Source organism: Grammomys surdaster, unplaced genomic scaffold (assembly GCF_004785775.1).
Source record: "Grammomys surdaster isolate TR1022 unplaced genomic scaffold, NIH_TR_1.0 341, whole genome shotgun sequence".
Lineage (NCBI taxonomy): Eukaryota > Metazoa > Chordata > Mammalia > Rodentia > Muridae > Grammomys > Grammomys surdaster.
The window spans coordinates 2,012,469-2,025,499 of record NW_021604760.1 but is presented as its reverse complement, the minus strand read 5'-3'; the positions used below and the strand labels follow the sequence as shown (position 1 = coordinate 2,025,499).

The window sequence follows — 13,031 nt, the reverse complement described above, 5'->3', positions numbered from 1 at the left end:
TATATAGCAATACCAAGGCAGTCACGGCTACATACCAAGACTTGGTCATTAAAATAGTGTGTGAGTGTGTGTGTATGTGCATATGTATGTTTGTGTGTGTATATGAGTATGGTATGTGTATGTGTGTGTATGAGTGTGTGTGGTGTGTGTGTATGGGTGTGATTTCTGTATTTATGTGTGTGTTAGTATGTGTGTATGTTTGTGATTGGGGTGTGTATATACATGGTGTGTGTCACAGTGTGTTAGTGTATATGTATATGTGTGTGTGTGTGTGTTTGTGAATGGGGTGTGTGTATGCATGGTATGTGTGTTAGCCTGTGTATATATGGGGCGAGGGAGGTATGTGTGTGTGTGTAAGCAGCATCAAGACTTTCAGGAACAGCCTGGAAAAATATGACATTGAAATAATAACAAAAACTCACTGAGGACTTGAATTTGCAGCTGAAGAATCTCCTCAGCTCACTGTGCCCAGGTTCGAGCTGTGTCAGGGAAGTGCTGATATGTCAAGACACATGATAGACCCATCTGATGCAAGCTGATATGTCAGGACACGTGATAAACCCATCTGACCCAAGCTAAGCAGCTTTCATTTATGCAGGAGGACACTGAGGCGTCTCAAGCTGAATTTAAAGAAACTGTCTGGAAAAAGGTTGGGCTAGATCTCCCAAGGCAGGAACAAATACCTCCAGATCACTCTATTTAAGAACTGCTCATCATAAATTCCATTTTGAGTTTGGTGGAGGATGGCAGAAGTTCATGTACTGGTTATAGCAATTCAGAGGGGGGAAAATCTCCTGGTTATATTATCATTCTAAAAATCTGAATTTGGGGCCCCTTTAGAATTCCTTACTCTCGCTTTTACCCTCACACCGTTCGGGACCCACACTGCTGAGTAAGATCCTTGCCCCCAGCATAGGCATTCTGGGGTGACCTTTCGGCGGGTCTCTGGCATGGGCAGTGAGCACACAGTCTCCACGAGCAAAGCCAGAATGGAAGATGAAAAGTCACATGCAGAAGGTGACGCAAGGGAAACAATCATGACTCACGCTGAGAGCCAAAGAGAAATTCCAGGTCTTAGGCACACTAGCACCTAAGCCTGGGGTTGGGCTCAGCATAAAAAACAAACCCCTTTCACATTTTTATTCTTCGAGATTCCTAGGCACAGAAGAGTGAGATCCCAGAAATGAGGTCTTGGCAGGAGTGGGGGAGGATGTGACCTTGCTACTTAGAGGGTCCAGGGAACATTCCCCTTGATTTCACCGGGGAATGTTAAGGGACACTTTCCCAATGCTCCAAAGCCCTCAATGTACTGCAGAAGAAGGAGGTTCTCTCAAGTTCCTTTCAGCAGGAGCCTACTGAGATAACAGGACCTTGACTATCACAGGGAACACTGTGAAAGGAGAAGTGGCAACATCTGAATCGTAAATCTCTCTGGGTTCATCCACTGTTGACATTAGATTCCCCAAGGAAGAGATGGGGTGGAGAGGTTGTGAAGGAAGGGAAAGAAAAAACAGAACGCAAACTCGGCTGAGACCAGTGTTCTATCTCCAGAAATATCGACACGCAGGGCACGTTGGTACTGCTGGTGTCGCTCTGTTGATTCTTGTGGGTTGGAACCCAGGTCCTTGAACATGCTAAACATGCTACACACCATAGAGATATATCTTAAGTCCAGTCATCTTTTTAAAACCTAGATGTTTTCATTCTTTTATCTTTCTTAACCAGATCCAGGCAGCTTTCCGGGACCAATGTCTTCTAATGATGACCGACCTCAGGACAGACCACCAGTCACTCACTGGCATCTGATAATACCTTCCTGCCTTTGCTCTGAGTAACACAGAGTCCCATCTATGCTAGTGGACACTGCCATTCAATGAACAAAACAGGAGAGTCACCCAGGAAACCTGATATGGCAGATACTAACCCCAGAAGTTCTGCAAGTGTGTGGCACATCTCCCAAAAGCACCATGGGAGGTCACACCCAACATTACTTCTGCAGAGGTTGAAAAGGAAAAGCAGGCTGAGAGCACAGAGGATAGCATGAAGTCTCCTCGGGTCCCTTGACTGGCTTCTGTGCTAGCTGAGGTAAGTGATGTTGACAGTGGCAATAACCTATGGAATTCCTGCTAGATGTCATCTCCAGGGCTATAGGTTATGCTGTAACGCAAGTACTAACATTATCATTTGACAAAGAAATAACATCTCAGGGAGGTTGGGTTGGGCATGGTCACATGACTACTGTAGAAAAGACCAGCAGAACCTATTTCCGTCCAAAGTCAATACTCTTCTCATTAGCCATTGTGCCTCAGAAGACAAAAATTTTCAGAATCAAAGCCAAAGCCAGATTTACAATGAAGCCTAGCCCTTCTTGGGAGACAGAGAGGTCTTACTTGGCTGTGTCTCTGAAAAGGGAGGGACTTAGGAGGAAAACCCATGAAAATATGCCCTAAGAAAGAGTGCTCTAAGGAGAGTCAAGAAATAATAAACGTCTCAACACTGCTGAGAGTTGTGGGTACAGTTTATACACACACACACACACATACATACATACATACATACATATATATATATATTTGTATAAATATATAAAATTTTGTTTTTGCTTTTAAAACAGGGTCTTGCTATGTAGCTCTAGCTGTCCTGGAATTCACACTGTGTAGATCAAGTTGGCCTTGAACTCACACAGATCTATCTGTCTCTGCTTCCCCAGTGCTGCTGGATTAAGACATGTACCACTATACCTGGTTACTTTTACTTACTTTTGAACTTCATTTGTTCATTCATTCATTCATTCATTCTTTCTTTCTTTCAAAGTGCCAGGAATCAAGCCTAGAGCTTTGTCTCAAAGGTGCTCTACCAATGACCGTGTCCTCAGCCTTACCATGTGACTTTAAGAAAATTGTTTCACCTTCTCTGGATCTCACAATCTCAGCTGTTTCCGTTGTTTCTATATCTGTCGATGTGAGTCAGTCTATGAGTGACTATAAAGGTGTTGTGAACAGAACCTTCAATGTGCCAATATCTGGAGTTGTGATGAATTTGAAAAATTTGGCACTAAGAAAAACTACCAGGTACTTTTTAATGGAAGCTTCTTGTTTGGTTCGTTGGTTTTATTTTTGTTTTTCAAAACAGGGTCTCTCTGTGTAATCCTGGCTGTCCTGAAACTCTATAGAGCAGGTTGGCTTTAAACTCAGCCTACTTCTACCTCCAGAGTGCTGGGATTAAAGGGCATGTGCCACCACCACCTGGCTGACTATACAAAAAATTCTCTTTAAACAGAGTTGTAGAGTCAGGCAAGACTGTGCCCGGGTCACATGACTAGAAGCCAGCCACCTCGCTGCACCGAGCCGCTCTGTAAAGTTCTGAGCAGCAGGACAGACTACCAAGACCATGTAAATTCTGGAAGCTGGAGTTCAGGTTCAAGCTAAGAAAAACGACTAAAGGGGGTTGGGAAAGCAAGGGAAAGGTGACTCAACGGGAGCACTGAAGGTTGGAGAGGCCACTGGCTGGCAGCAAGAAACAGGCTGTAGTTAAGGCTTAAGGCACTGCTGTGTAAGGCTAGGGTTGAAGCCAAAAGACAGGGCCATTAGGAGGTGACTTACACCCAGCTGTGGAGGAACATGCCTGTAATTCCAGCACCAGTAAAGGAGAGAAGAGCCAGGCCAGTGAGATGCCCAAGCAGATAGCACTTGCCATGCAAGCCTGAGGACCTGAGTTCGGGCTCTGGAACCCGTGGTGAAAGAGAGCCGACTCCCCAGAATTATCCTCTGAAAACCATACACATGCTACGGTATATGCATGCCCACACTCACACATCATACACACTCTTACTTACTAATTATCAATTAATTATTAGTAATTAATATTAGTAATTGTTAGTTAATTAATAGAACTCAAAGGAACTAGGGGGAAAAGGAAGAAAAACATTAACAGGTAGGAGTTCATGCTATTAGAAGGGGACCAAGAGTAGGGAAAGAAAATGCTACATGAAAAAAAAATACTGGTTATCATAGTCTGGTTAAATTATGAACAAGAAACAATGTTGCCTTTTTTTTTAAGCCATCAGGAAACATTTACTAAAAACCTGTTAAGAGCAAATATCAACAAGGGAAGCAGTTCTAAATGAGCCGTGAGGATCAGCCCAACAAGAGCCAGAACGATACAGGATGCTGCCAGTGCTGCCCAGTCCACAAGGACTTCCTGCTCAACTTGGAGATGTCAGCCTCCCTCTCCTTCTCAAAGTCGAAGACTTCTGGTATGTCATGGGGCCCAGTAGTCATTACAGTGGGAACAGCGTGGTTCAGAGGTGGCCTGGAAGTACTTGGCCATGCAAGGCAAATGCATCCTAATTCCACAAGCCTCGCAGCTGACACTGGATGAGGAAGCCGTGGCAGATGTTGCATATCTTCAAGACATCTGGTTAGCTCTCTCGGATGAACCGCTCGATCTTCAAGATAGCCTGGCCCCCGCCCCAATCAGTCACTTGCCCTGCACAAACTTCTGCAGCGCTCGCTCTACTTTCTCCTTCATCTTTTTTTTTTTTTTTTTTTTTTGCCTTTGAGTTGATCAACTAGGTTCAAAATGTTTGGAGAAGAAGCAAAGTCAGTTTCTGAGTAAACGATCAGTTCCTAAGCCTTTCTAAACAGGTCCAGCTCGTTCTCCACAAAATCTGTGGCCATTTTGGAAACTGAAGTTGTAGCAAGATTTGCCAGTGCATAAATGGGTCTTCAATGATTGCTTCATCTCAGTATACAGGACTCCAAGACACTGTTGATATTGCTGATGAAGTCCTCCAGCTTCTCTACAGTAGCGTTCCAGTCATGAACGCTGTGATTCTGCAGACGCGCAACTGGAAAGCACACCATAAATCAACAGTAGCTGGAGGAAGCGCCGGTGCACTTCTGTCATGGTGCCTTCTCTTCTGGTACTGCCTTGTATATCGGGAAGATCAAAAGCCCTGTCTTCAATTTTTTAATTAATAATTAAGTAATTAAGTAATCAAAGAAATGCAAAAGAAAGCCAAAAACCTGTTCAATAGACCTAGATAGAAAGACAAGCTAGAGAAGACTAAAGTTCACAAGTACCATCTTGAAACATCAAGAGATCCAAAGCCAGGGAAAGGAAGGGGTCAGCATCCTGTGCCAGTCACAGCAGGATCACAAAGAGGGACACAACCTTAGAGGATGTAATTAAAATTCACACAGGGAAAATGTGGCCCCAAGAATGCGTGAGACCTTGGGTTCAATTCCCAACACCATAAAATGATAATTAATTTTAAAAATGGAGCCCTTGGAAGATACCGGTAGCCTTTTTGTTAAACAAGAGTTCGTCCAAGAAGAAAGTCATACAATGGTAGGGAGGGTATACAAATAAACTAGGCAAGTTTTAAATATATATAGGGCTACAAAAAATTAAATTAACTTACTACCCAAAGAAAGAGCAAAACAAAGTGAACTTGGGCAAATCTAGTCAAGGGGGCTGCTGGCCTGCTTTCCTGACCAAGGTCTCTGTGATTTTAAGGTAGAGTCTTCAATACCAACTTGGGCAGCTCAGAAAACACGTGCTTCTGGATGTCATGGGAATAAATTCATCAGGTGCATTGGATAAAAATTTAGAAGAACCCATTTCCTAATCTTTCAAATATGCCTACATTTTTGCCTTAATTTTTTTCCTCCCTCTCCCTCTCCCTCTCCCTCTCCCTCTCTCTCTCTTATTTATTTGTTTTGGATAGAGAGGCCCAGAACAGTCTTCACTACAGAACTAGACCCAGTTTTCCTATTCCCTTTTCCAAAGAGAGAAAGAAAAGAAGTGGGACGGAGTTTAAGCCGGTCTAGTGGCACACATTCAGTAGGTGGGAGGCTAAAGCATGTCATTCTGAGGCCATCTCTGGATACCTGATGAGAATCTGTCTGAGAAAAAGAGGGGCTAGAGATGTAGCTCCATTGGTGGGGGCCTGGCTAGCATGCGTGAGGCCCTAGATTCGATGCTCAGCACAGCATAACACTGGGTGCGGCAGTGCATGCCTGTAATTTCAGCATTCAGGAGGTGCAAGAGATAAGCTGAAATTCATAATCACCCTACCTGGGGAGTTTGAGGCTCCTCAGAGTTAGATGAGACCCTATCTCAAAATATATTATAATTAAAAGATAAACATCTGCCCACCTGAACTCCTGTTGTAATCCACATCGTTGGCTCTCAAGGACAAACGTGTTTCGTTTCTATGTGCTGAAGAAACTTATTAAATTGCTAAGACCAAAACCACACGAAGTGGAATGTCACCGTGAAATTCTACATATTTCCAAAAAGTATGTAAACCTCCTGTTGAGAAGCAGTGTCATATTTTTATGGTAGTCTAGCAAATTATGTGAGCTACTAAATCAACTTGGTTCATTTATTTACTTTGTTTATCGGTCAGACCTGCCCATTACAGGATTTTACCACTATAAATGGGCCCCTGGACTAACTCGTGCAGGCAGGCAACAACTCCATCAAACCCAGTAATTAATTGGGCAGTCCTCCTCCATATGTCAAGGTGACTGCTCATTAAAACGGTGCATATGGCTCATACCTGCGTACGCTTAGCCTTTTGCTTCTGTACGTGGTTCAACAAATTTATGAACTATAGATCTGGTCTAACAATGAAAAAATAGTTCAGGGGACATTATAATAAGACTGAGAGTTTAAAATTAGAAAGGAAAAATTTAAAGCAAGAAAAATATGACACACAGACAGCAGACTTCACGACGAACTCAGAACGAGTATCTGTGGATTCGCTTCTATGTCCAACACACAGCTTGAGTTGAGAAACAAAGAGAGGTGTTGTCCATACCCAAGGTCTTGCTTTGATTTGAGAGGATATCAGTGTTGAAAAGTCGAGGTAGCCACAGAAAGTTGTCATGGGTGAACGCCATTACATTTGTCCATTTTATCATCACTGTGACCAAACATCCGACAAACAGAAGTTAAAGTAGAAAGCTTCATTTTGGTTCATGGTTCTGAAGGGTTCAACACATAATGGGATGGCCTTGTGCAGGAGCAGAGCATCATGGTAATGTAGACACATGGAGAGGCTAGTCCCCCCTCGGGAGCAAGCAGGAAACAGGCAAGAATTGGTAACTTACCTTTCGAGGTAGTCGCCACCTCCTAAACTTTCTACAGCCTCACAAAACAGCTCTAGAAGCTGGATACTGAGCATTCTTCCGAGTCTCTGTGAGGGGCATTCCAAATCAGATCACGGAGAGCCACAGATCTCTCAGCAACACAATTCTCATTTAAGATGGCATCTTAAGAGATGTGAATGAGTGAAGTGTGTCATTTTGGCTATGGCATGCATTTACTCCATGCAAAAATTAAATATGCAACTTGGTAAAATGAAAAATAAAGATTACCAAGGCAGGTGGGGTGATGCTTGCCTCTAATCTTAATACTCGGGAAGTGGAAGCACAAAGAGCTAATGCCAGTCTGGGGGACAGCGAGATGGTTTGGTGGATAACATGGCTTGCTATGCAAGCCAGATAACCTGTGTTGACCCCACAGAACCTATGGTATATGGAGAGAGCTAACAGAACTGACTTTCAAAGTTTTTCTTTAATCTCAGCAGAGACAGGCAAAACTCTGTGAGTTCAAGGGCAGCCTAATCTTTAAAGCGAGTTCCAGGACAACCAGAGCTACACAAAGAGACCTTGTCTCCAAAACAAAATACACAAACAAAAGTTGTCCTTTGACCTCCACATGCATGATGCTGCATCTCCAGTCACGAATCCATATCGCCTGCGCACACACACATGCACACACACACACACCAATAGGTAAACTAAAATAAATGTTTTAAAAGTTGAGTGTGGGCCACATTAAAGCCTGTCAAGACAGAGAGAGAGAGAGAAAGGAGGAAGGAGGGTGGAAGAGAAAGAGAGAGAGAACGAATGTGTTGGCCAGCAAGATGTACTCAGCAGGTAAAGACCCTGGCTGCCAAGCCTGACAAAGAACCAACTTCCACAGGTCATCCTCTGACCTTCGCATGTGCTACACTGTGGTATGCATACGTGTGCACACACACACTAATGATAAAGAAATAAAGATACTTAATAAAAATAATTTTTAAAATACCTCTCTTATTTTATCACAGAAGTAATCTGAGAACTCAGGAGACTTAGGCAGGAGGACCCTAATTTTGAGGCCTGCCTGGGCTACATAGTAGGCTCTTTCTGAAGAGAAAGGCTGGGAAAGCACTCTTATGAGTAGATTGTGAATAATATCTGGACTCAGATTGTCCACTAGTGTGGGCAGCCTCTGACCATGTGACTTTCCCCTAGTCCTCAGCATGGAATGTTACTGCTCTCCTACCTTAGGTTCAAACAAGAAGCAGGAAGTATATGGAGCAGGAACGAGCAGCTGCTGGTCTGGGATTGTCTCTGACACTGTTAGCTGATGCAGTCTCGGGCAGGTCATTTTGGTCCCCTTGGAAATGAATCCTAACATACCCATTGAAAGAAAGAGTTTAAGGGTTGGAGCAATGGTGCAGTGGTTAAGAGCACTAGTTGCTCTAGTAGAGGACTCTGGTTCAGTTCCCAGCACCCACCTGGTACCCATAACCATCCATACTCTAGTTCTATGCCCTCTTCTGACTTCTATGGGCACAAGACATGCACATGCTGCACATTCATATGTGGGCAAAACATTCATACATATACAATAAACCAAAATAATCTTTAAAAGCATATACACATACACTCACATATATATGCATATATGTATATATTTGTATATGTATATGTGTATATATGTATATTATATATGCACATAATATATAATACATATTAGAATTAGAGTAGATGAATGATTTTTCAGTTGTGCTAAGAAATATGAAAAGGGAGGAGACATATGAACAGGTAGGAACCCTCTGATTTCTAGAAGAGTAGCTGACCGTCAGTCTGCTCTACATATTAAGTTTCAGAGATGGTTCTGGCATGAGTCAACACAAGGCTTTACCAAGCTTGAACACTGCAGCTTGACCAAATACTAAGTGCTGTTGCACGTTAAACACTGGACCCTGTTCTCTACCCAGGTGCACTCCAATACCTCAGGCCATTTTATCTGCTCTGACCCGTTTTAGATTTTAACTGAATCCTGGCATCCTTTCCATCATTGCAATTCTGAATCTGTCCGTTCAAAAAAAATTGATTTTTTTTCCCTACACTCACATTCATCAGTCCATTTTTGGAAGCACTCTTCACCACGTTCTTAAATAAGTAAATAGGATAACTGTGGTAATTGCCTGACCTGAAAAGTGTGTAGAGCTTCAAGGTTAATGGTCCTGGCACAAGATTTTCGCTACAAACAGCAGAATCCTCTGGCCCTTTGCTGAGACATCGGTTCGATAGGAAGAGGAAATCAAGCCATGAATCGAATTACTCAAAAGAGAATTATCTAAGTCCCCGAATGATCTAACACACCTGAGCTGTGCTCCAGAAAGAACTGTCTCAAAGAACTTCAGTAAGGCAAGCATTCCCTGGACATGTGGTAGAAAAGTCAAATATTTAACAAAACAAAACACCAAGACCGATATACACAAGAAGTGGTGCAGCCCTGTTTCAAATGTCCTGATAATTCCTTGATTTATTTTATAACACTGAATTTCCTTCCACATGAAGGAAAAAGAATTGTTACTATTAAACCTCCCCATGACTGAAATTCCTCTAATCAGCTTTTATTAAAGACTGTCAAACACATACATCATCAGGGGACTCTTAAATCTAAATTTTATTGAAGATATATTACATATGTTTTAACATTTCAGCTCAGCAACGCCCATCAGCAATAAGTATCACTTCGTTGTTAGTGATGTGTCTGTGTGACATTGAATGTTCTAGCAAACACAGTGATCCTAATAGCAAAGAAAATCTAGGCATGAAGCCAAGATTCTCCATTCTCTCTCTCTCTCTCTCTCTCTCTCTCTCTCTGACTCTGTCTCTCTCTGTCTCTGTCTCTGTCTCTGTCTCTCTCTCTCTCACACACACACACACACACTGCAGAAATAATCTAGACAACCAACAGCTCTTCCTCCATCCTTTGAAACTCTATAGACTACAGGAAATAATCAAAGCCTCCATCAGGCCTCTAAATTTCTAGGCAGAAAAAATAAAAACAAAAAACGTGCCCAAAATCAAATTGTCCTATAAGAGGTTGATGTATTTAACTGGGGAAAGGAGGGTTGAACAAGTATCATTCCATAGCCCAGGCTAGTCTGGAACCCACTATTATTTAACCCAGACTGGCTTCAAACTCATGGTAAACCTCTTGCCACAGCCTCCCTAATGCTAAGACTACAATGATGATCAAAAGAGTTTTCCTCATTTTAAAACTGCGGAGAAATGCAGTTCTCAAAAGTAAAAGGTCAGTGTGACAATCAGCACCCCTTTCTAGTTTGACTTTGCCACTCGTCCAATGACGAGCTACAAGATGCTTCTACTCTGTATCTACAAACCTGTCCTTACTGTGACGAAGTTTTAAAGTATCTCAATTCTAGACTTAGAGTAAATATGAATCACAGATCCACAGAAACCCAAAGACTGAAAGCAAGTCCCTAACTGGGGTCTTACAGAGTCCTGGTATTGCACTCATGAGGAATAATGACTCTCCAGGGTCTGGCAGGATGGCTTGGTGGTTAAGAGCACTGGCTGTTCCTTCAGAAGACCTGGGTTCAATTCCCAATACCCACATGGCAGCTCACAATTGTCTGTGACTCCAGTCCCAGGGGATCTGAGACCCTCACACAGACATACATGCAGGCAAAACACTAATGCACATAAGGAATGACACTCCAACACTGATCCCCATCATGTCCTTGTAGACACGAATTTGTTTTAATGGGGATGGGGGGAAGGCTCCAACAGAATACCTACAAAGAGCCACTTGATTTCTCTTCATGCCCTCATTCAGCTCCATGGTGATACTATACTTATAGATATAAATATAGAGCTAGAGATTGAGATAGAAATAGGTATGGATGATATAGGTTTAGGCATACAGACAGAGATACCCTCAGAAACGGCCTAGGAAAAACCACATCTGTTTCCGTGAGGAAGCTGTCAACAACGTCAGAGCTTTGATACTAAGATAACTGACAAATGAAAGGAGGAAAGATCGTGATCAACCACATTACATCATTTTATTTTTCTAAGAAATTTATAAGATGTTTATGGCCCTTCAATAAATCACTAGTCTTCTATAGACTTCAGAAATCCTCACCTTTAAAATGAGCAAAATATTTCATTTAATAATTATTGTCAGGCTTTAAGAAAAATTATGAGGCAAGGCTGCCACAAGAAGACTCACAGAGTCAACTAACCTGAGCCCACAGGGACCAGCCAGGGAGCATGTAGGAGCTGAACCTAGACCCCAGACACATCTGGAGCAAATGTGCACCTTGGTCTTTATGTGGCTCCCCTAATAACCAGAGGAGAGCTGTCTCAATCTCTGTTCCCTGCCATTGGATCCCCTTCTCCCTACCTGGACTGCCTGGTTGGGCCCCAGTGGGAGAGGATGTGCCTAGTTCTGCTGGGACTAGATGTCCCAGAATGGGATGCTACCCAAGAAAGTCTCCCCTTTCTCTGAGGAGAAGGGGAGGGGCCAATGGGAGAGGGATTTGTAAGGGGGACTGGGAAGAGAGGAAGGAGGGGGCTGTGATCAGATGTCAAGTGAATAAAAAACTAGAAAGACGAAAAGAAAAATTACAAGTAAAATACTCGACACAGTACTCAATAGATAACAAGTTTTAGATTTTGGATTTTTGTTAAATTATTCTTCCCACAAATAAATATCACTCAAGAAGCATCCACCTGGAGGGCATTCAGTGTCTGAGCTTTATTGAGTATATACACAGGGCTGTAGATATAAAATGTGATGTTTCCTACTCTCCGTCCATCTAGGGCCTCATCACCTTTCCCGAGAGGAAACAGACTCTGGGATCCCTTCTGCTGCAAATCTAGAGAGGAAGAGGTTTCACCTCTTAGGTGAAAACATTCTTCCTGTAGAGACATTGTTCTCTGTGGCTAAGAGAACTTTCATACAGTTGACAAGATAAGATTCAGTAGTGGGTAAAGTCCTTATCCTGAAGTCTTGACAACCAGAGTTTCATCCTTGGGCCCTACATGGTAGGAGGAGGAAAACAACTCTTGTAAACCCCTGTCCTCTGACCTCCACCTGATATTCTCTCTGTCTCTCTGTCTCTGTCTCTGTCTCTGTCTCTGTCTCTCTGTCTCTCTCTCTCTCTCTCTGTCTCTCTCTCTCTCTCTCTCTCTCTCTCTCTCTCTCTCTCTCTCTCTCTCTCTGTCTCTCTCTCTCACTCACACACACACACACACAGAGTCAGGAAGTCCTTCAGAATAGAATTTTCCTCCTTTGAGTAGAGAATTTCATGCTTCTGTATAAAGCTATCCAGTAGACCAAAGACAGTTTCCACTGCACTAAGTAACTAACCTTCCCTCCACACCATTCTGAGGGAAGCACTAACATCCTTCTCTTTGCTTGGACTCAAATATGCTCATTTGACACTAGAAGGAGATGTTAATCAGGTTGATATTTAATTACCAGGGTAGAAGGAATAGTTAAATTCCAATTAGCTACAAATTAGGAGAAAATCGAGGCCAGCTATATATATCCATCATAGTCCACACCAGGATTAAGTCAGTAGCCTCAAACCTGTTTAAACACTGTGAGGCTCAACTATTCCCATGTGTTCACCTTCTCCATTTCTTTCTTTGCTGCTTTTTCTGAGCCACTACAGTTTTTCTTCTTGGTGTCTGGCTCACTACCTGACATTAGAGGGGACCCCACCTCAGGCAATATGCTTCTGAAGTAACCCATACTCCATAAGATAACATCCCTGATTCAAGCATGTTTATGACACACAGATGAGATTAGTGAAGGGGTGGAGGATGCTTCTTTGTGTTTGTTTGCCACTTTGATAAATGTTGTTCAGAAAGGGAGAATAGAATTTGATTTAAGAATAGGAAGGATGTTAAACAATCGCA

The 13,031-nt window shown here is 42.7% G+C and overlaps 1 pseudogene; it reads right to left on the bottom strand.

Moving 5' to 3' along the window:
- Positions 1-4,136: 4,136 nt before the first annotated feature.
- Positions 4,137-7,195, bottom strand: LOC114630560 (annotated as a pseudogene).
- Positions 7,196-13,031: the final 5,836 nt, after the last annotated feature.